The following is a 24836-nucleotide window of genomic DNA, read 5'->3' on the forward strand; positions in this document are numbered from 1 at the left end:
AAGAAAAGGGACAAAGGGGAAGGGGAAGTGGGAGGGGTAGGGGAAAGGAAAGAAGGGAATGGAATTAATATGAGAAAATGAAGAAATGGAAACAAAGTCTTTGTAAATAGGGAGGGATGGAAGGGTTGAAGGGACGGCAGGGGAAGGGGGAAAAAATAAGAACCAAGAGAGACTATGTAAAGGTGCAAATTTCCAATGATGAATGTCATCATACCATATACCTAAAATGTACCAATAAAATTAATTAAAAAAAAGAAAACAACAGCCCAAATAGCATGTTATAGTCTTTAAAAAAATCTGTAGTGCTAAGGAAAAAAAAAACCAAGAAACCGAAATGCCAAGGTAGCAAATTTCTTTACATTTCTCACTTACATTTCACTCATTGCAGCTGGCTTACAGGGCTGAGTGGGACCTCTTAGGTGCGCAGTCCATGTAACTTTTAACCCAGCACCAAGAAAGTAAGCTCCCCACACAATCCGCAGGTCTGCAGTCACTCATCCACTGCTATTTAAAAACTTAAATCATGTATTCCTCCCAGCTAAGGCTGCACTGGATCCTGAGTTGTAGCTGGGATGGATCTGCAGGATTCCTTTCTTCTCTCTCCCACTCCTCCATTCTTCATAGAGGAACAAAGGAGCATTTGGTTATATGCAACCATGTTTGACCACCACTGCCCATTTTCTTCAAACTTGAGACCAGTGACATTTCTCTGTATGAATTATTTTTACAGGCATTTAGACTACAGTGTTCAAAAGCCTGCTTTTGAAAAACTTCCCCCATTAATGGTGTTATTTATCTTCAACATAAACACGTCATTTTTTTTTCAGTTTGTTCTTCTGACAGGATGCTTGCTAGTGATGGGAAGTAACTAACTCCAACAGAAAACTTCTGGGAATATTCAAGGTATGTATATAAATCCCTGAACCGTGGTTTTCTACATTTTTTCAGAAATCTGCCTCCAAAATGAAGGTATATGTGCTTCACAACTAGTTATATTTACAAAGAGTGCTACTCAGGTCTTACTTGAACAAATCTCCTAAAGCTTTAGCAGATGCTCATTTATGATGTGTGGCATAAACACAAATGACAACCAGTCTGGCACCTTATAGTTTACAGTGACATTTCATATAAAAGCTATGTGATTAATTTGATATGGGAATAAAATAACACTCAACATTTCCCTGCTTGCAAAGTTACACAACAAGTTGGGTAAAGGGAAGACTATCCATACTTTTACCCTAAAAATTCTTACTTTTTACTACTGGGCAAATATTTTTGTGGTTTTGTTACCCTCAACACTTGATGGTCCATACCAAGGATTCTGCAGGAATGGAGACCTCTGAGCGGAAAACCCCATGGGTGTTTGGCTTTGCAGCATGTTTGTGCACCGCTGAGCATGCATGGAGATTGAAGCTCTCTGGTTAGCACTGCATAGCTAACCAAGTGCTGACACCTCGCTGACAAACCCCAGCTAGGAGGAACCAGCAGCTTCCTCCTCTGCGGCCCCTGGTCCCTGGCCCTCTGCTTCTCCTCCATGTTATGCAATCCGGCCTCCATCCCTCTGAACTGCCACCCATCACCCACCTAATTAAACAGCTCTCGCTCATCTCCTAGTGGTGCCAAAGCCCTCGATGTGGGCTTCAGGCACAAAGAAGGGCAAAGGCCTTGATTTAGACGAGGAGATAATTCAGGTTGTGAAGCAAGATGTGTGAAGGACAATGGCAGAGGTGACTCTACTGGCATGATCCCCTGCTGCAAGTCTTGTTAACTGGTGAGTGGGGACCAACCTTCTTTTTGCTGCTGAGCATAAAATCAGATCATGGTGCAGAGGCACGAGTGTCTCTGGCAAGGACTAGCAGGCTAGATACTGTATTTCTAATACATTTACTTTGATACTCTTTTGAGAAATACATGGAGAAACTGACAATTGGTTATGTTAGTTTACATGTTCCCTTATTCTCATTACATTAAACGTACTTGTAAGAAGGGTTTGCTTAGCATCTCCAGAAAAAAAAAAAAGTGTTCACATTCTTTACGTCTGACCCGTGGTAAGGAGGAGGATTAGAGGGTATTCAACTACTGACCATTCAGAAGTTTTGAATGATATAAATTCAGAGGTTCAGACCAGCGGAATCAAAATTAAAAGGTACGTGTGCAAAATGAGTTAGATAATAGGAGGGAGGACAGAGAGAGCCAGGAGAGTGGGGAGTCGCGCTGAAGTGGGGGATGGAGGTTTTCAGACTAGCGTGTGGCGTTTCCGATGGAGGGCAAGACTGTCAGAACGGGAGAAGCTGCGGTCACAGTCTGGACACTGGAAAGGTTTGATTCCAGTGTGTTTTCGTAAATGTCTTGTGAGTTCATCAGACCGAGCAAACTTCCGTGTGCATCCTTCCCACGTACATTTGTAGGGTTTTTCTCCTGTATGTGTTCTTCTGGGCGCTTTCAAGTGGGAGCTTTTAGTGTACTTTGTTGCATCCGTCATAGTCGCATCTGTGTATCCTCCGCTTCCTTTGTGTATCTGGGGATTCCACGGGTAAAGGTCTCTTCCCAGGCTGCACAATGACTGAAGCTGATTCCCTTGCAATAATGCTGGCGCGGGCGACACTGAGTTAATTAAAGGGAGTGTCTTTTCTTCAGGATAATAATCAGTCCTCTGTGGTTCAGTCCCAGGTTCTATTTTAATTTTTTTCTGTAATATGGGCTCCTCATATGATTCAATTACTGGTGCTTGCATGCTACTGCTTGACTTTTCCATCTCTGACGAGGAGACCATGAGCAGCTGCTGGAGGTGGCTGGTGTACATAAAGGGGACGAGTTGCACCATGACTGGCTGGACGAAAGGCAGGATGTCCGGGCTCCGGATTCCGTGCCGAGAGAGGGCAGCTGCCATCACTGGGGCCATGGACAGAGGCATGCTGAAGGGCCGGACACCTGGCGAGGAGGGTGAGTACTTTTTAATTGGCGGACTAGAAGAAGGCATGCTCAGCCCCGTGATGATCTCGGTGTGAAGATGAGAGCTTCAGGGAGGAGGGAGAATTCCCAGCCGAAGGCAGTGAGGCACACTTGTTCACCGTGAGGTCCACTGGCTCCATCTGTATTCCGTGCGACAGGCCTTCTGGGGTCTTCAAGAACTCATCAGGCAACGGTGTGGAGTAAACGACCCCATACTTGCTGGGCTTCATGGACTCCGTGTAATTAGACAGGTAGGACACCGAGACAGGGTCCTCGGCCTCTTGCTCGACAGGGACTGGGTCAAACATGAACATTCTTTCAGTTAAACCTTCTAGGGTGTTCTGGTGTTCGGCTTTGCGAGGCGCGGTGCAGAGCGCTGCCGACGGGAAGTAAAGGCCTGGCTCCCCGCCACCGGGAGTCCAGCGAACGCGGTACCGTGAGAGCCGCTCAGCGCTCCGCTTCGGCCCCAGGGCAAGGGGACGGCACGGCGCGCGCATGCGGCGTGGCTCCGCGCAGCTCCGCTCCCGGCTCCCCTCTGGCTCCTGGCAGCAACGCCAGGCAGTCACATGACGCCGGCGCCGCTCGCTCTATTCCTCCATTTTGATTGGTTTAGATTCATTCCACACTGGTTGAATATCACCTTTAACCTCTACTTTTACCTTTACTCTTATGGCACTAAGTCAAGTAATTCTGGAAAATACATTATGTGTTGAATGAACCTAGCTTTTTAATCTTTTCATACTTTTGCTTTAAGAATCCCCAACTTTCTCTAACTCTTCTCATTATTCTATGCTATCGAGTCTGAATCCTTCCCTAGCCTCATCTTTTCCCCTTTTTCCTACCATACACGTTGTTAGCGAACCCCTTCTCTCCGATTCTTTAGTATTGCATATATACCAATATATTAAAAGATAGGCTTTTTTCCACTCGAGGAAAAATACATCCAAAAAGAGCAAAGTCAATATCATCAGAAAAAAGGCGAAGTAGGAAAGTAAGTCCTTCTTATAAGAGATTTACAGAATCTTAAGAGTTAAAGTGTACTTCCCAGTTCCTTCTTCAGTATCTTTGACAAATGTTTTTTCAGTTTCCAATACATTTTCGGTCTGCCTTCTGGGACCAGCAGACCAAGTCCTCATTTCCACTTGATGACCCTGCAGATATTTTAGAAAGGCTTTCATCTCTCTTTTGTTCTTTAGAAAGACAGTGGGTCCCAGAATAATTATTTTTTAATCTCCCACCAGGAAAGAGATCATGCCATGACTCTTCCCATAACCAAAATGTACCTCTCAGGCATTTCCCATGTACTTTGCAGCAGTCTATTATTTGGAAGTAATACAAAATTGATTCCAAGCATAAAGCGTAAGCAGTGTACTCCTTAAATATAAAGTTGCAAAACATTTAAACACAAACGCCAGAATGTATTTCTTAGGGAAAGATCCAAATATTCTTCAATGGATCTAGCAGATTACAGTTTATCTGCTCATTATTTGTGAGTCGTTATCCCTGTTTCTTGAAGAAAAAGTCCACCCACTTGCTTAAATTAGAAAGCATTCTTAGTAGGGGCCACTATGGGGAGCTGGAGACCTCTCTGTAATGAAATCAAATTCTAGTAAAACTATGCATGACATGTAAGTAGTCTGGGAAGTGTCTGAACTGAGTTTTAGAGACAGTTCTGGAATTTCCCTCTGAAGATCCACTCATAAAAGTGATGTTTTCATGAAGGGTTTAAATGTACTTTTGCTTGGGGTCAAAGCAATAGACTCAAATACCCTCTAAGCTCCCTCCAAAGTGTGCAGTTGCTGGTGAAACTTCTGGGTATGGACTGCCCCAGTGCCCTCTTAGTGGTCATTCCATTATGTAGAGAAAATCTACCGGTTGAAAAAAATTAAGACACAGTAAAACTCCATTGTCTAAATAAACTAAGGTGGAGATGAAATACATCGTGAATATACTTTCATGTACAAGAAGTAGTAATTGGTAATACTGTAAGTGACAATTTATAGTTCAGTGGTGAAAGTAAAAATCACACATGACTTCCTGGATGTGCTGATGTTTAAAAAGGCACAAATGTTTTGGTTAGTGGATGTCATAATTAATGTGATCATCACTATAGCCACCAATTGTTGAGCACTTAGTATGTTTCAGGCCCTAGGTAAACACTTGGATTTTCTCATGTGATCTTCATAACCCCCCTTTCATATAGATACTATAATTGTTAGCATGATTTTATAGGTCACAAAGCATGGATTGAGAGAAGTTAAATCCTTTGTACAAGGTCATATAGTTAACATGTGATGCTCAGAATTTGAAGTTAGTCGGGTTTATCCTCTTAAACACAATAAAACAGTGGTTTCTCATTAGAAAAAACTAGACTCAGCAAGAGTAATGAGAATTCCTAGACACACAACTAGCAAATGGTATCCTTAATGTTTGGTTTGAATGAAAGAATACACACAGTGCCTGATTCATTATTCAATGAAAGCCAGCTTCCTTGCCCTCTGAAATGACCACAGTTCTGACTACATGTGTCCTGAGAGTGTGTTCAAGAGCATACATACCTTTGGGAAACATTCCATGACATTTATTCTTTGAATCAGGTCACCGAGACCTGTATTCTACCTGTATTGGGTGGTGAATGAATACTTGCTAAATGAATCATTGAATGATTGAATTCCATTAGGCTTGTCTTCAAGAAGCTTATGATCTGCTAGGAATTATAAGATTTGTATACATAAATTTGTGTGATTCTGTATTCTTCGTATAAGCTTGAAAGACTTGCCCATGTACAGGGAAACATATGCAGAAATATTGATTATAAAATTGCGGTAGCAAAAATCAGAAACAACTTAAATGTTCATCAGCACAAGCAGAGGCAAGTAATTCTAGTTTATGGTATAACAGAATGCTATGCAGTATTTAAAATAAAAGGCCTAGGAAATAAAGTCTAAGTAAATAGGGAAGGGTGGAGGGGGTGAAGGGCTCAGAGGTAATGGGGAAAAAATAAGAACCAAGATACATCATGTACAGGTACAAGCACCCAATGATAAATGTAAATGTACTGTATACCTAAAATGTATCAATAAAAGAATTTAAGCAAAAAAAAATAAAATGAGAGGCCTAAAACTAAATCTATAGCATGTATGACTCTCAAAACATCATAAACAAAAAATAATAGTAGCTAACACTTATTTAATATTTATTATGTACCAGGCATGCTTTATGTGCTTTGCATGTATTAATTCATTTTGCTTTCATAATAGCCTCCAGATCATAGAAACTATCACTAGAAATGAGGCAGTTGAAGAAGGATACTTGCATTTGATATAATTGCTAACATGTTTAAACATATGCAAAAAGACTGTAATTTAAGAATTTCTCCATGTGTAGTAGAAGTATAAAAATATGCATGGAAGTTGTTAAACACAAAATTTATCACAGTGATTCCATTAGAGGTGATGAAAAAGAAAAACATATGATCAGAGAGGTGAATAAAAGGAGGCACCAAATACATTTATAATGTTTCATTTCATAAACTGGATGATTGGTGCATGGATATTTTTATATTATCTTTATAGTTTTTTCTGTCTGAAATATTTCACAATAAAATATCCAGAAGCAGAAACTAAATAATTTGAGGGCTCAAAAGAAAGAAACATTACTCCTCATGTTTCACATAGAAAGGGGCAATTAAATTGAACCTAAATATTATGGGTAAGATAATACGGAAATTTAACAAATGTAGAAATCAGTACATAGGTAGGTGTACACAAACATGTTGTACACAAAGATGAAAGATGCAGCAGGACTCAGGTTGTTAATATTCTTTCCACTCCAAGATCCCTGGGGAGATGAACTCAGATCCTGGACTTGTGGCAACAATATCCACTTGACCTCCTCTCCATGACCATAGCTTGGTTCTCTGTGAATGCACGAATCAGCTGGTATCCTGTGGTTTTATTTCCAACTATGGGTAGGTGGAGTGAGGGCAGAGGCGTTGTCTGCTACTCAGAGACAGATTGACTGCTATGGAGGAATCTGTGTAGCCCGTACAAGCATGAAAAATGACTGAATCAGTGTCTGCTTCTGAGTTTTGGGAGAAATGATGGGGACTCGCTGCAACTTAAAACCCAGACAGTGACCGACTGACAATAAATAGGTGATATGTACTTTGTTGAATAAAACAGAAAGGCCAGGAACAGTGGGAAATCAAACTGCCCAGTTCTCAGTCAGCTGCATTACTAGCTAAAACCCTGAGGACTGCCTTGAGCCAAGCTGATCTCCCAGATATTGTCCTGAAGTTAGGCCTCAGTTCAGAGGAGCAACCCTAGTTCCCCATCCCTTATACTTGGCCACATTACTGAACTCTTCTTACTGGCTGTCAGATCGCATATGGTCTTGATCAGAGAATCTAGGGTGGCAAAACTCAGAGTCTGGACCACTTCACCAGAGCCTCTAGGGGAAATAGTTGTTACTCTTTGGTTTCTCCATTACATACTTAAAAGAAGTAGCTGCTCAAATAATACAAAACAAAACAAAACAAATCAAAAAACCCATTCCTTTGATAGACACCTAATTATCTATTGACAGACGAATGGATATAGCTAAATCTATATATATCCATTTGCCTGTGTGTGTTGTGAATATATGTATATGAATATTCAGCGCTAGAAAAGATGGAAATCTTGTGATTTGTGGCAACATGAATGAAGCTGGAGGACATTATGCGAAGTGAAATAGACACAGAAAGACATACTTCATGATCTCACTTATAAGTAGAATGTAAAAAAGTGAAATGCATATAAACAGACACTAGAGTTGTGGTTTCCAGTGTTTGGGGATTATTAGGGAAATGTTAGTCAAAGAGTATAAGCTTTTAGTTATAGGATGAGTAGGCTCTGGATATCTAATGAACTGATGTAGTTACTATAAAGTATAGTAACTATAATAAGTAGTGTGTACTTGACATTTGCTAAGAGGCTGGCTCTTAAGTATTCTCAACACATACACACAAGCGCAAATGGGTGTAGAGAACTATGAGAGGTGATGAACATATTCTTTAGCTTGATTTCACAATGTATACATATATCACCACATTGTAGACCTTCAATATGTATCATTTCTATTTGTCATTCATACCTCAGTAAAGCTGGGGGGTTATCTGGTCAGTGCTACATTCAGAGGAAGACTTTGCTTTGTCTGGGAACTGAGCTACTTAGAAGTTAATTGTGAAGACAAGCCTTGATGTCAGCTCTTCCCCTGGTTCTGTATGTGTGACATTGGACAACCCACTCAGCCTCTCTAAATCTCAATTTCTTCATCTTTAAAACAGGAGTAATAATGGCAGCTGCCTCAAAGGTGAGGTGCAGGCGACCAGCTCAAAGAGTTTCTGTGAGGAGCAGGGACAATAAACTAACGTCTACCTTTCACTGAGTGTTTAGTATGTGACTACCTTGTGCTCAGCATATGAAACAGAATCTCATGTCATTTTCCCAGCACCTCTAAGAAGGACTAGGGAAAGAGCAAGAAAGGCTTAAGTGATTGCCCCTGTCATACAATTAATATTGCATGGAAAGGTATTTATTTCATTAAAAAAACTTTTTTAAACTCCCCATTCAGTTTATTGGTACATTTTAAGTATAAAATACAGTTACATACATCATTGGGATTTTGTACAATTACATGAGTATCTTGGTTCTTACTTTTTTCCCCTTCCCCTGCCCTCCCTTCACCCCCTCCACCCTTCCCTATTTACAAAGACTTTGTTTCCATTTTTTGGAAAGGTATTTAAACCCAGGCCTGCCTAAAACAATAATAGCACTGGAAACAGCAAAGTGCTTTACAAATGCTACTTTCACAACATGTAGACATTACAAACTCGTCTCAACTAGCAAAAACATCCTCTCTCTAATTGACCTGATTTAGGATTAATTTAAACACCAAATACACAGGCTAGGTTACATTCTCACTGTGAGTCCTGGAACCCCTTTTGGTCCATATGAGTAGACTGGAGAGCTATATTCCTTTCTGACTGGGTCCCAGTGGGCCAGGCAGGCATTAAGAGGTCACCAACGCAAGAACAACCTTCTCTGGGGTACCCAGGGCTCTTGATTCCCAGGGTGCTTCTTTTACACTGGACCTCAGTTTCTTATCTTCTTTGCTTCTTGACAATGGTCACTAAAAAGATGCCCAAGAACTTCTGTGGTCTCCCAAAGCTGAGTCCTCAAAACCCCAAATAGTCACATCATTTGCCAAACACTTTCCTGAGCTAAGTGCTCTTTAAATTAAATTTTTCAATAGATTCTCTGTGTTCCTTTAGGCTAAAAACAGGTCTAGTCACTTCTCTCATAGAGTTATTATTCTTCACATTGTATTAAATATTAAGGTTTAGGACTCTCAGTCATATATGACTTACCACTTTAAATGAATTGAGCTACTTCTTTACAATATGTCTAAAATGTTAAATCAGGTCACACATGCCCACAAGAAAAGTTCTAGTGTTTTTGATTGTAGGCATATACTCATTGTGGCAGAACCAAACTTTTTCATATACATATTTCTGCTAAATGATCCAGCATGAAAACCCAAGACCCTTTGGTTGGAGGTCCTTTTGGGACATGATTTTCTGATTTTCAGAAATCGAAGTAATTTATGAACTGCTCTTCTACATGAATAAATGTTAATGAGCTTCTGGCCATATTTGGAGCCTACACATATTTTTAAGATCACAATTTGAGAAGCTGTATCCTCTGAATAATTGGAATTATGGGATTTTAAAGCTTGAGTTTACCTGAAAAATCATTCAGTACAGGAGTCTCAAGTTCCTGGTAAGTAGCAATTGATTGTGCAAAATGAAGGTGCCAGATTCCATTCCACTCACTGAAAGTCTACTACATGCCCGGAGCTGTCATAACCACTTTACATATATTAATTTATTTGTCTTACCTCAAATTGCACAAAGTAGGTAGTGTTACTATTCTCTTTTTAAAGATGAGGAAACAGAGTCTTTCTTTGGTTTTGTTTTTTTGGTACCGGGGATTGAACTCGGGACCTTGTGCTTGCAAAGCAGGCGGCGGAACCACTGAGCAAAATCCCTGGCCCAACAGAGTCTTAACTTGTTCAATTTTCAAATCCTGGTAGGAGCACTTCATTTATTTCTTTATACAGTCCCTCAGTTGAGGTAGAAACCTTGAGGTGGAATAATTCATTCAAGATCACAGAGCTGGTAAGGGTCTATCTCTGTCTGTATCTGCTCTTGTCTTTGCAGGGCTGTCTTAGCAAGGGAGTGGGTGTATATATGGGGGGAGCAGTTGAGGTGAGCATCAGAGAACTTCCTTCCTCTTCTCCACTTCTCATACTCACAGGACATTAGCATCCTAACCTTGATGGTTCCATGCCTTGGGGGCTGGGGGAGAATGAAGTTGAATTCGTGGGACCTACTCTGAAGGATTGCCTAGTGAAACCACTTCCTGAAGTCACAAAATATCCTCGCAGTAGTTTAAGAGCATACTCATTTGTAATGATTTTTAATAACAACAAAGTAAACATAAACATCATAATTGCAAGGAATGCATGAAAAAGTAGAAGTAAAACTTATAATCTGGCCACCCAAGGGTTACCACTGTTGACATTTTTGTGTATTTTCTTCTAGTCACTTTTGCACAATGCAACAATGTATGTATTGTTAGCTGTGACTAAAAAGAATGCAATGTTATATCTTGCTCTTTTCCACTAAGTATTGTCTATATTATGACTTATCTTTTGTAAATATCTTTTTAAAGTTTTGATAATATACCATTTGGACATATGCTATAATTTATGTAACCATTCCTCTGTTGTTAGGCATTTAAGGTATTTTTAAAACATTTCATAATGATAAGTAACAGTAAAGACTTTTTTTTTTTTCCTCTAACTGAACCTTTTGTGACATTTAGGTTCATTTTTCTTGGAAAGATTTTCAAAATAAAAAATATTGGAACTTCTCTACACCTGAACATCAGTTCATTAAGAACTTCTCAGTGATGACATTAAGTCTCAAGCTGTTAATTGTCATTGTGGAATTATCAAAATCACTGCAGGATTTTAAATTATATTCTTAAATATTTTTCCCCTAAATCAAACCAGAGATGTCATCCATTCTTTGGTAGAATGATAAATAGAAATACCCTGCTCACTTGTGATATAAGCATGCCTGAGAGCAACATAGCACCAGAAAGTTGTTAGGTTCAAAAGTTCTACCTCACTGATATTCTTGCAAAAAACTCATAACCCCATTTAATCATGAGAAAAAACATCAGACAAACCCAGCTGGAGGGCATTCTACACCACTCAAGACTGCCATGTCATGAAAAGTAAGAAAAAACAGAGACTCTGTCCCAGACAAGAGAGGTCAGGGAAACATGACAACAAAAATGCAATTGTGGTCCCCTGCACTGGATCCAGAAAAAGGACACTAGTGGAAAAATGGTGAAATCCAAATAAAGTGTGGAATTTAGTCAGTAATAATATAACAACATCAGTTTCTCAGTTTTGACAAATGCACCATGGAAATGTTAACAATGTGAGGAAATGAGGTTAAGGGATATATATATATGTGTGTATATAGTAGTATTCATATATATAATATATATAAACTCTCTGTACTATTTAGACAACATTTCTATAAATCTAAAATAGCCCAAAATAAAAGTCTATTAAAAGACAAGACAAAGAGCAAGGGTTTCTGGAGCCAATCTGCTTTTATTTTGATAAAATAAAAGATCCTGGATCTGGCATTTCTTACAGATGAGTGGCCTTGGACAAATTGTTTCTTTAAGCTTCAATTCATCTATTATATACGAAGAAATAGGGGTTGTAGGTCTTAACCATAATAACACAGATAAAGCACTTACCATTATTCCTGAAACAAAGTGAGTACTCGTTTTATTTAGTTCAAGGGTTCTTTCTTTCCTGTTTCCTCTAAGGAAACTAAGAATTTTATAAAACAGAAATGCACAGAAAAGTGGAAAATTAAATAGCCTCATTAAAATTTTAAACAACATAAAGGAGACAAACTGTTACATAAGTCTGGAAATGGTAACTGATGTGGGCTTTTAAGTCAGTGCTCTTGTTTTCTGTGTAGTTATTGAGACGTGTCGAAAGAGTGTAATGAGAAGATGCAAGATTTTGAAGAGACTACATTCTAGCAATGATTACCCCAAATAAACAACTCAAATGCCCATTGTAAGACATGGAATTCTTTCATTTGAGCCGCTTCTAAAAACAGTTTTGTAGAGAATTGAAAATGGTCTGTGCTTGGCTTCTACCCAAAGGCAAATTATTTTAGTATGCAAGTCTAAGGAAAATAATTTAACCACAAGCTATGTGACTAGGAAAGGAAAAATAACCAAAGGATAAAGAAAAATACACTCTGGCTCTTTCATATATAACATTTCTTTCTTGGGTGTTACACTGCAGCCCAGATGTGAAACCTGATCTACAGTTAGAGTCCAAATGACAAAGGGAAAATAAATAATCCAAAATCTAAAAAAGATTCTGGGATGATATTAACGTACAGTGGAAGACTGTGAATAGGTGTGTCTGAAACACATTGTGATGGTTAAACTTAATTATCAACTTTATTGTCTTGGGAGCTTCCTAGGGAATTAGTAATGCACACTTCTGGGCATGTCTGGGTGTGTCAAGGTGGTTTGAGCTTGGGGACTATATATGGTCCCTGGCACCTTTCTCTTTTGAGCTCTTCTATTCTCTGCTTAACCTCTTCTTTAAGTCGTGGGTGTCTAGTATTTTTTCCAGGAATGGGAAAGCTAGCTGACTAGTATACCCATTATTCAGTACCATACCACTAGAGTTGAGGGCCTGAGTTCAAATCTTTTTACTAGATGTATAGTCATAAACTAGGTAACATAAGTAACCTAGCTTCATTTTCCAAAAATTGTGATATCTACATTCAAGATTCTTATAGAATTAATATAAAGATTAAATGAGATAGTACTGTAAATGTGAAAAATGCCTACGCATAGCTTACACAGAGAAGCCAATGATGAAATACTAGCTAAATCTAAGTCTGAACATATATAGCATTGAGCAGGTCACATACATGACTTTACTCCTAACATTAAAGAATTAACAATTTTATTGGTGAAAAAACTTCATATGAAGATTGTAGAACACTAAAGTATTAAATTGAGGGGTAAAAATATGGTACTGATTAACTCTGGTTTCTTTTCGGCTGCCAAATTTGACCTTACTTGTCAACATGATCTCCTTTGGAAGTGGAGAAAAGAAAGGATTTGGATTAAATCATAGACTGATTAGGGCATCAGATTCATTTTGAGTGTGAGTCTGATTATCTCATTAATGTTCTTCCAGCTATGGGTTTCAAATAATTCAGAGCAACAGATCATTTACCACAGAATGAACATTTCTATGTCAATAAATTTTCCTATGTAGTAAGTTTCCAATGTAATAAGCACCCGCTTAGTGCTAAAATTCAATATTTTGGGACAAAATTAAAATAAGTTTTTTATGTTACTTGTTGCATGCTTCATATTACAAACACATGTCTTATCTTCTCTTAAATCAACAGCACTTAGCACAGTGCTTGACACTTAGTAGATGTTCTGATAGATAAATAAATAAATAAATAAATAAATAAATGTATATTCTGTTAAAATGAAGTGTGTGATACATATTCCCAATCTCCTCAAACAGGGGTAGTGAGTGTGATCTATCAGTAGCTTAATGGCTACATTTTTCTGAGCACAATAGCTATATCACTTTATGCAAAAGAAATCCTCTGAGGCAATTTGCCTTCGCAAAATGGTCTCAGACATGTGATCATTTGATTTTTCCAGCTCAATATTTAAAATTTCTATCTTCTTTTTTTGAAAAGGTTCAGCCATCACTTCTAGCTATTGTGATCTTGTCTTCTTTTATGGTTATTATTTTCTAATATGTTATGCACTGAGAAACCAGAAAGCCAATTGGCTGTTATGATATCTAAAAATGAGTAAATAGGCTTTCTGCAAGGGATGTCAGAAATAGTCTGAACTTCCATCTTTGAATTGCACCACACCATACAGACAGACCACTTGTAAAAGATTAGCTATTTATGGAAGTTTATCACGCAATTCCTTTGAACACTGAATCTGCAGCTTACAAATGGGGTACTTTTATTGAAGAAGATATAGGTATTCCAACCAGGTGATCCACTTTGAGGAGTTACTTTCAATTACATCTATACCTTAATACATATTTTTCTATTTAAATATTTTAAAATTCAGACACTTTGCTAATTTAGTCAATCACTCTGCCCTCTAGGGCCTCAGTCCAATTTCCTGCGGTTTTACCAAATGGGCTTCATCTGACCTCTAGCCACTTACTTAGGTGCATTTTTGCATCAGATTATGAGGTTTCTTATGTCTGTGATTGGTTAAATAATACAACATGGTCCAAGCTCCTGACCAGGCCTCCTCCAGAACAAGGCTTGGGTTTGGATCCAGGGTTAGTTGACGTTGGAGGAACTCTTCCAGGCCTCATAATTAAGAGTCCAGACCTAAATGTTGCTGTATTGAATCCAGATCAGAAAATCAAAACCCACCTATTGGTGCCATTTCTGAATTTCTCCATAATTACTTTAGGGAAATTGTTTGTCTACTCAAAATACTCATTTCTCATCCTGAAACAATGTTCTTTGAGGTTAATAAAAGAAGAAAACCACCATTTTCAACCATTTCAATCCAAATATAAGGCGAATGGAAAGAAAACATTGTTTATATTGGCACAGAATTCATGGAACTTAAGAATAATGCATTCAACTCTTTCACCTTTGTCCTAGTTAATTTGTAAGCATGATTCTCAGAATTCTTAAACAAAAATGTATAACTTTGAATTATTTACAATTGGCCTAAAATTTTTTCTTAGTAATCAACAGGACAGGATGATTTCATTACTCTAGAAAGTTTTTATGTATTTATGTGGGTTTTTTTCTGGAGTACTTTTAAATTCAAGTCTTCCCCCAACTCCCTCCTCTCCCTCCCCTCCCCTCTCCTCTCCTCTTTTCTCTTCTTTTCTTCTTTCCTTTCCTCTTCTTCTTGTTCTTCCATTCTCTTCTCTTTCCTCTCTACCTCCTTCTGTTCTTTTCTTCTTTCCTTTTTATAAATAACAAATTCCCAAATTTTAAACTTGCTTTTGTGAATAAGGCTATATCCAAATTTAAGCTGAGGTAAAACATACATTTAAGATAAAGTTACTCCAACCTTTTAGAATAATTTAATAGGAAAGATTTAGAGAATTTTTCAGGAGAAGCAATATTCAAATCATAATTTTAATCTAGTTGGAATAAATGGGCAAAAAGTTGTAATATTCTGTATTTATTCTGAAATAAATCAGAATATAAAAATATTCATTGAGCAGGTCATGGTGGTGCCTTCTGTAATCCCAGTACTCGGGAGGCTGAGGCAGGAGGATCACTGCAAGCTTGAGGCCATCCTAGGCCACATAGTGAGGCTCTGTCTCAAGAAACACAAGCACAAACAAAAAACCCAACATATTTGCTGAATAAATTTTTATACAGATGAAAATAAATCCTTCAAAACAGAAGATAAAATTACATTTTTATTTAAAAGAGTATTTTATAGTTTAGATCTAAAATGGTCATATGAGTCAGTTGTCATAATAAATCTCCTCATATCTATCTAATATAGCCTATTAGTTCTGCTTCTCTGAAGAACCCTTATACTACTTTATGGGATTGCAAGAATTAATTTAAACAGGTTAATAAAAGAAAAGTACTTAGAACAGAGTATACTAAGGTGTTATATAAAAATTGCATATGTTCTTTTATTTTGTTTCATACTCTTTCAGGCTAGCAAATAGTCATGAGCAAATAACCAAGGCATTGCTCTAGAATATAGCATTGTTATAGAAGTAACAACTTAATCCACAGCTCAATCAGTCTATCATTTCACACATTCTCTTAGTTCAGTAACAAGCAGTAATCAAGTGTTCCGTGTGTGCAGGTGTTATGGAACACCCCTTTCCCTCCTGGGGTCCTGAGCACCTTTTATTAATATAGTAGACATCTTCTGGATTGTCTGCCTCTCTAAAATCACCACCACCCCTGCCCTCCCCCGACGCTTCTCACCCTCCAGCAACCATAGTGCATCATGGGACCCCTCCACCCAGCTGCTGACTGTACCAGAAGTGGCCACTCCCCAGTCAATTATTTCTCTCATAATTAGCTTTGGGACCAAGGGATGGTGAGTATGTATCATTCTGAGGCCAGAATTTTCATATAAGCATGGGAGTTGTGAGGCAGCCATGGAGACATTCCAGAAGTAGAAGCTGGCCTTACTGCCCATAACAGAGAAACTAAAGGATTCTGAAGGGTTCTCAGCCTCTACTTCCAGCATTTCCCTAGGCCTACCTTATTAACTGCATCTTTCAGATATCCTTTTGACCTTCTGTTTTCTATTTGCCTTAATCTAGGCCAAGATTGCTTTTGTTTGAACCATCAGAGTTAGCACTTACTTTCACTTGCTATGGCTAGGAAATTTGTGGATTCTTTGACAAATTCCTCCAGGTAAACAAACAATTAAGTAGAAAAAAATGTATTTACCACATAAATAGCTTTGAGACCAATGTTCTCTTCTCCTCCCTACCAATGTTTCATCCAACTAGTTACTATTCTAGGCCAAACCTAACATGAGCTGCTACGTTCATATCAATATTGAGATATCTAGTCAAAAGAAACCGCCTATGATTAATTCTACTGGCTGTAAAAGAGTCCATGTGGAAAATTTAGCTGGTTATATTGAGTGGTTAGGGCCAGGGTTTTAGCTCAGTGGCACCGTGCCTGCCTGGCAAGTGCAAGGTCCTGAGTTTGATTCCCAGTACTGAATAAAAAAAATAGCTTATTGAGTGTTTAGATTTTACTAGTTGCTTAGAGGGTGAACTGAATGAATGAATGTTGGTGCCGCCTATAATTTTCTGCCTTTCTCTATTTTCCTCTAATACTTTTGAACTTCTACTTTGGCATCAGACAGTGGAAGAGAAAGGCAAATTCACTGCTCCAAGTACTAGATCACCTAGTACGTCCCCAAATACACTGTTGTGAGATGTTGGTTTTACTCTGGGACAAACAGTATTGCAAAGGACACAGAGAAAAGAGAAAATGTAGCATATGGAGGAGTGTATTTAGACTATGTTTATAGAGATGATGAGACCAGAGAGGTAGGCAAGAGTAAAAGGATGACATCTGAGGAGCAAGAATGTTGTCCTGAAGTAGAATGCCACTTAATTGTGTTCAAATTTACTTTAATAACTTACTTTTCAGTAGTTTAAATAAAACATTTTTTCTTTAGTAAATTCATTGTGAAAATCTAAATACTTGAATAGTATGTGGAATAAAACAACCCCCGCTATAATCCTAACCCCTTTGCCAAACTCTTCACCAGACATTAACTGGATGTCTGAGAAAGCTTTACTGTAAGACCCAGCCCTCTGGGTTTGGTGTCAGACTTTAAAGAGTACAATGCTTTTTTTTCATGCACCATTATCAGGGAATAGAAAACTACAGCTAATTATACATTCTGGACAACTTGAAGACAGTAAGAAACATCATCATTTGTTCAAAATACAGAGAACACTGATGAATTGACATGCCTCAAATGTATCATCAGGAACCTCATGTATCACCAGGGGGCAAAGCGTAGTCTGCCAGCTCATGACTTGAGTCTGAATCTCGGCTCTGACTGGTAACTGTTGGTTTAACCTTCCTGTGACTCAGATTCCTTCTCCATTTATTCAACCGTTCAACATATATTTATCAAGCACATCCTACATGCCAGAGCTTGAGCCAGGTACATGGGATCCCATGGTCAGTAGGAAGAGCCCCATTCCCTGTCCTCATGGAGCCAATCAGCTGAGTCAGTATCCATGAGTTAAGTGTAAAACTGAAACTCAAGGCAGTATAGTGTAGTGATCAAGGACCTGGAACAAGACTGTCTCCATTCAAGGTCTGTTTCTTGAGTAATTTATTTCACTTCTCTGTGCCTCTATTTCATCATCTATAAAAATGGGGATAATATGAGTATTTCCACAGGGTTTTTGTGAAGATTAAGTATTGAAAAATGCTTAGAGCTGTGGTGTCACATAAATCTCATTTTTATTTTCATTCAGTGCAGTAAGTGAAACTGAGAAAAGACACACAGTTCAATAAAGGTGTCATAGAGGGCATTGATCACTCCAAGATGCTCAGGAAAGGGTGTGTTATTAAATCATTATCTCTTTACTGTAGAACTGTTACTGTTATCTGTGTTGTGATGTTGAGGCTGGGACCCTATGACCACTTTTTTGTTTGCAAACTGAAGATGGAAAGTTGAGGGCTGGTGTAGGGTGTGGTGTAAGAATTTACTTCCTCCTGTCTACTTCCTGAGTGATTTCTGTGGGCTTCCTGCATTCGTGAATGTCATCAATGCTTCTTCACTTGGCAGACACAGATCCATCCTGTGGCAGCAGCTCAGGACAGTATGTAGTTTCTCTATTATTTGTAAAACCAACTTCATCCAAACGCAGCTCAGAGACACCACCACAGCCAGCTGGTGCCCTCTCCTCAGAGGTCCATGGCCTACGATCCTGGGCTCTTTCTCTACATTTCTATGTTTTAATAATTCTATCTCTTTTTCCACAGCCCTAGAAGTGGAAGCTTCTTCCTATATCACACCCACCCCAGCCCCCTGATATCTTATAGCAAAGGATCAGATAGTAAATATTTCAAGTTGTGTGGGCCACATGCTGTCATCTTTTTGTATTTTTTTTCTATCAACCCTTACAATTGTAAAGACCATTGTTAGCTCACTAGTCATAGAAAAACAGGCTATGAACTGGACTAAGTCTATAGGCTGCAGTTTGCCAACTCCTGGCTAGAGTTTTCTTCTTTTTCTGTTACCTAGTTAACAACTTTGCTCTTATGTCACAGTTCATCTTATTATATCCCCTCTGTCTACATAACTGGTGTGGGTTCTATCTCCCGCCTATACCCTGACCGATGCACTCACTGTCTGAAGGAAGAGTTGGAACTTAGTAGGTAGAGGGCTAACTGGGGCTTGGGAGTGGGGGTGGAAGAAGGGTGTTACAAAAGAGGAAGAAGGTGTATAAATGCCCTCACTGGGAGGGAGACTTACTCCACAACTACTGTGCTCAGAGCAGATAGAACCACGGGCAGCATGGTGCCACCCCACACAAGGCCTTGGAGGCCATGTTAAAAATTCAACTTTTTATTCTAAAAGCTCTAGGAAGCCACTGAAGGGCTTTAAACAGATGGAATACTAGCTCATATTTGTATTTTGAAAATATCTTCATGGATAAAATAGAGTATGGCAAAGATGAAATGATCCAAAATTTACAAAATGACTTACATAAACCTAATAGATGTTCAACAAATCTCAACTTCCCACTTTTATTCGGTTTTGTACCTCAGCTATAAGGACTATACTGGATTTCTAACCAAATTGCAACCAACCTTGCTTGCCCTTTGTGGTGTTCAACTTTAGAAGGATGACTTTCAAACAGTGAAAGTCTCTCTGCCTGTATGCATATAAATATTAAGTATAATTCCTTTATTCTTGCCTTGACCAAAACCAAAAATATAATTTTTCTATCAGGCTCACAGGAAAATTACCAAGGTTCTGAGAATTATGCACACAGCCATTTGGCAAGCACATTCTTGGCAGCTATTCTGCTGACTTGTGAAGTCTGACACTCTCTCCTAACTCTGAAGGATTTAGTATCAACCTCAAAAATCCCAATCCTCAGGACACAGGGCATATGCTCATACTTCTCTGCCAAAGCTATTCTCACTAGCAGATTTAAGCAAAAGTCTGTGTACCTGGACCAAGGAAAAATCACAGGAGGCTCAATGTGTGGCAAGAGGTCTAAGGACTCATAAGGAAATGGTGGCTTCAGTTACACATTCATAAGCATTTTCCCAATTTCAGACACTATTTTTTTGATACTAGGGATTGAACCCAGGGCCTTCACACTGAGCTGCATCCCAGCCTTTAAAAAAAATTTTTTTTTTATTTTGAGACAAGATCTCACCCAGTTATTGAATGGCTTTTATAATAAACTAACATGAAAACATACTTTTCCAAGGATGTCTAAGCCTCTGGCTAATGTTTCCCAAGAACCTCTCCATGCCCAATCACCATGTGCTCAGCCTTGTGCTATGCAGCCTGGAGACTGTGAAGAAAAATAACTTAGGTCCTGCCCTCCAGACCATACAGTTTAATGAAGAAGGTGGTGGACGTCTTTTGGGTACTGACATCTTGAATTCAGAGAGAGCTTAGTGTCAAATTGGAAAGTTCAGATAAATATACAAAATAATCGGTATGCAAGAGTATAGCATACCTCTGGTGTATAGCATACCTTTGGCTCCACAACACCCACCAAGGTTTCCTGCGTTTGGCTGAGCTCTATTGCCTGCCCCTTCTCCAACTTCCTGTTAGGCCACTGGAGCCTCTTCTGGGTCGACCTCTTGGAGAAACAGGTATTTAAGCAGCTCAAGGCCCACTTTCTGAAATACTGTTTCTGTCTTATCTAAGCAGTAGTCCTCAATTTTGGCTACATATTTGTATTGCTTAGAGAGCTTTTAAAAACTCTGATGCCCAGGCCATAACCCATACCTCTGGGGGTGGAATAGGTCATTAGTATTTCTTTAAAATGTTCTAAATGATGCCAGGGATGTAGCTCAGTGTTGCTGCTGCCTGCCTCACAAGCACAAGGTTCTGAGTTCGATCCTAGGTACAAAAAAAAATAAATTGGAGCTATAAGCTCAGGAGAAACAAAAATATTTCAAATGATTATAAGGTGCAGGTAAGGTTGAGAATCAGTGTCTTGCAGTGGGTCTGCCCCTGAGCTTATAAAGTCTTTGGGTAATACGGCCTTGATCTGGACATCAGTCTTACTTGAAAGCTCTTGATAATGTTTCTGTTCCATCCACCTGTCTAGAAACACTCCTCTTTTTTAAGGAAATAGGTGAATTAGCCAAGTCAGGAAATGGAAATACAGACTTCAGATTTAAGACTACAGTTCCAACCCTCCATTGTGTGAGCAATGACTAAATTACAGAACCTCTGAGCCTCAGTTTTACACTCCTACTTGCAAAGATGCCTAACTTCAAATGGAGAGAAGCCTTCAATCTAGTATTTTGCAATGGCAAATAAGGGATGAAAATATAAAACAGAAAGGAGGCAACTGTGATGGCCCCAGAACCTGAAGCCAGTTCACTCTTCTTCCCACTGATCTCCCAGCAGGCTGTGCAAAGAGAGACCTGGGAGCCACATGCATGTCCCTTGTTCCTATGAAAAGATACCTGGGGATACAGAAAATTCAGTGGGACTGATGGATGATTTATCTTTGGGGGAAAGAAAACTCAGGCTTGGAAACTGGAGCTCCACTGTCTTTTACTCTGGGGGGTCATGAGAATGTCTAGCATCTCAAGTTCATGTCCCTGAACTTGTATTCCTTTGTCATAACATTTAGAGCAGCTGGACTATTTATTCCCAGAGGCATGGGTTTACTGTAGGGCTTTAAAACATGTTTCAAGTAAAAGAGGCTGGGTTTATAATAATTTATTTGTTTGCCTACAGAAGCCCTTTAGTTTGAAAAAAAAAGTTAATAACAGAGGAATTATCTTTTCAGCTGAAGAAAGGAGGTTGACTAAATGTCAAGGTTTAGACAAAATCCCCCCTAGCTCACCAGTAGAGACATCACATTCCTCTTACCTCATTACAACTCCCTTCATCATTTGGAACCTTAGGAAGATAAAACCACTTAAAGCTTTCCTCTCCAACCAAAAGAAAGTATCAGCCAGCCTGAACTGTCTTCCAATATTAAAGTTTTGTCTTGAGTACCTTCTGAGCCTTGGTGTTTGTTTCCAGAGTTCAGTACTGGCCCTTCAGATAAGGCCAGGGGTATTTGAGGTTTTGAGCAGAGCAATCATTCTTACCTAATGCGCTTACAGAACTCACCCTGCCCACTGAACTTACCAGCCATTTGCTGTTGCCAGGCACCTCCTAGCCAGTTTTTATGGGTGAAAAATTGTGACTGAATTTGGATGTGACTAACAGACTGAATTTGCACTGTTGAGGTTTTATTCTGCTAAACAAGTACCATGACAGTGAGGTAGTACAAAGCATATAGAAGAGGAAACTAAGTCAGAGTACTTAAGTAAAACCAAGAGAACTGCAGAGGTTCTGCAAACAATGACTTACTGGCCACCAACAACAAAGATCTAAATTCTCTAGTGAAAATTTTAATGCCTTGATCTATTTTTTAAGAGAGTCCATGGCCATGCCAATGGCATATGAACAAAAGCCTTGAGCTACCTATTACCAATAAAGGGAAAAAGATCAAGCAGTAGAAGTATGGATTTCTTTCAGAAGACCCTGACTGACAATCCTTGCTTGAAATATTTTGCAAAGGCAGCTAAACTTTGCAAGCTGGGGCCTTTGACCCCAGTGAAATTTCCAGTGGCCTGCACTGAAGAGCAGAGTGGGTTTTGTCTCCCATAATTCCTGTGTCCCTCATAATACTAGTTGTGCATTTTCTGGGTTTCTATGAAACAAATCATTGGGAATGTGTGCCATGATTCTTCTTTACTCCAAAGACAGAGTTTAAACAGAGACTTGGTGCTATATCCAAACTTCCGAGCCCAAAAGGAACATAATTTTAGGTAAAAACCAAACCTTCTGCAATATTTCCTTCAAACAAATCCAAATGCCAAGAGAAATCAACGAGATGAATCAGATTTGATCATATCGGTTTTGTGACCTGGAGAAAACACTGCTTGGCATCTTCTTAGAATGTCAACCTCCAGCCTTTCTCCTCAGAAACTGTTATTGTTTCTTGAATAGTCATGTTAATAAGTGTGAGTCATAGGCTAAAGCCCCTGAGTCAGGATGTTCAAAGGCTGAGCTTTAGGGCAGTGTGTGCTGCAGAGAGCTGTGAGCAATGCAGTTAGTGCAGGTTTGAAAGACAGCTTGAGATGTTAATCAGGACTGCTCAGAGGGAGGCTGATTGGGACCACCCAGAACCTGGAAAGGAGCTGGGAGAGAGCTGGCAGGAAGTTAAAAGGAAGTCTCCTTTCCAATGGAGGAGACAGGGATAGCAAGAAGGGCACAGATCTGGAGATGTTGGGTGAAGAACTAACCAAGTCACAGAGGAGCCCAGATCTGGGGCATGGGGCCTTGGGAAACAGAATGGAGTAAAAGTGAGTTTGGGGAAGGATACTATGTACTAATTGCAAGTTCCAAGTTAAACAAAATTTTTAACAAGCAGTTTGAAAACAATGGTCCTGGAGTGTGGTTTGAAGAAATTAACCAACCTGCCAAAGGTCACACAGTCTGTAAATGACAGAGGTTAAATTCTGAACACAGGGATTTGTAATTTCTAAGTTTGTTTTCAATCCCTGTGCTCTTCTGCCTAACTCTTCTCTCACATAATGTCTTAGTGGCATGTACCTCATTAAGAGGGATAAATAACTTAGAGAAACAGGAATACACATAGCTAAGGTCAGCCCATCTACAAAACTTCCTTTAAGCAAGCAATGAAACAATGTGAAAGAACTGGACCCACATTCATGATAGGAAAACCATGGACAATGAGGAGGATTAGTGGGTCCCAAATTCAAACATACATCAAAATTGCCTTAGCAAACTTTAGAAACATATCCTCAGCTCCTTTCCAGACCTACCAAATCAGAGCATTTTATTTACAAAATTCCCTAAGTAATCCCGATGCCTCTGAAACTACTGGCATAATACATACACTCTGAAAGCCTTAAATAAAACAGGCCTACAAATAGGCATTGCATGGTCTGCCCTGTACCAGACAGTGTTCTGAGGGATGGCTGTACATTGTTTCATCTAATCTTTACTATAGAACACTGCAGATGAGGAAGCTCAAGGAGGGTAAGTACCTTGTCCATGGCCACACAGGGTCTGCCATTCCAGCTCAGACCTGGCTGACTCCAAGCCTTGAAAATTAAACGGTGCTGAAAGCTAGCAGGCTGGCTTTTCCTAGGAACACAATTACACCTGGGCACAAAGCTTTCAAGGGAAGTAGTATGGAAACTGGCTGACCCCAGAAAGGAAGTGGAGGATGAAGAGGTAAGATGAGGCCTGTGTGTAAAGCTGAGGAGTGCAGACTCTGCTAAGGTGTGTACCCGGGGCTTGCTTCCCTGTGCCTTTTTCTGCCTTTTCCTCACATCATAGACAAGCAGATTCATTTTTTCAGTTTACCACTGTTTCCTGAAAAGCACAGGGCCTTGGGAACCAATCCTTAGGGCTCCAGTCCTGACCTCCCTGCTAACGATCCCATTTGTCAAAATGGTCTCCACATCTGCAGAGCAAAAGTTGCCCTGTACCCCACCTTTGACACTCCTTCCAGCACAACATGCATTGATTCTCTGGCCATGTGCTGGAGAGCTGGCCAAATCTATGGGCTCCCCTCACTCACTCAGGAGGGTCCTGAGAAGCTCAGAAGAGCAGAGCCTCCCTTTCCGGCTATAGGTGTCATAGGTGATGAGTGGTAGTGAAGCCAGACAGTTTCCCCCCAGGGTGAGCCAGGGTGCTGTGCAGCCATATGACTCCCTTGTGAGCCTCACTCCTCTATGGAAGCCCGGGCCTGGGCCAGGGAATGTGACTGGAAAAGTATGGCAGGGGACTGGGGTGGTTAGGGCTCTCAGAGTTCACAACCCTCAGCCCAATCATTCCTGAGCCAGTCACCACAGCTGAGCGGCAGCACTTAGTCACCCTCCTCCAGAGCACCACATAGACCCAGTGCCCAGGGACAGAGTCAGGATGTCGAGGATTCCCACAGGA

General features: G+C 39.6%; 1 protein-coding gene and 1 pseudogene across 4 annotated transcripts in view; both read right to left on the reverse strand.

The window, feature by feature from the left end:
• Window positions 1-24836, reverse strand: part of Me3 (malic enzyme 3) — a 229026-nt gene that overhangs the window by 171535 nt on the left and 32655 nt on the right. The gene's annotated exons all lie outside the window — the stretch shown is intronic.
• The window catches only part of LOC147827845 (Krueppel-like factor 3 pseudogene), a 72496-nt pseudogene that overhangs the window by 15627 nt on the left and 32033 nt on the right, over window positions 1-24836 (reverse strand). Inside the window, exon 4 of the transcript XR_015451594.1 lies at window positions 1-24836. This exon is cut by the window's left edge and continues 15627 nt beyond it; it is cut by the window's right edge and continues 4979 nt beyond it. The product of XR_015451594.1 is annotated as a Krueppel-like factor 3 pseudogene (transcript).

The sequence above is a fragment of the Heterocephalus glaber genome, unplaced genomic scaffold (genome assembly GCF_053883595.1).
Source record: "Heterocephalus glaber isolate CG9 unplaced genomic scaffold, H.glaber_assembly_v1.0 deba00001429, whole genome shotgun sequence".
NCBI classification, from domain to species: Eukaryota; Metazoa; Chordata; class Mammalia; order Rodentia; family Bathyergidae; genus Heterocephalus; species Heterocephalus glaber.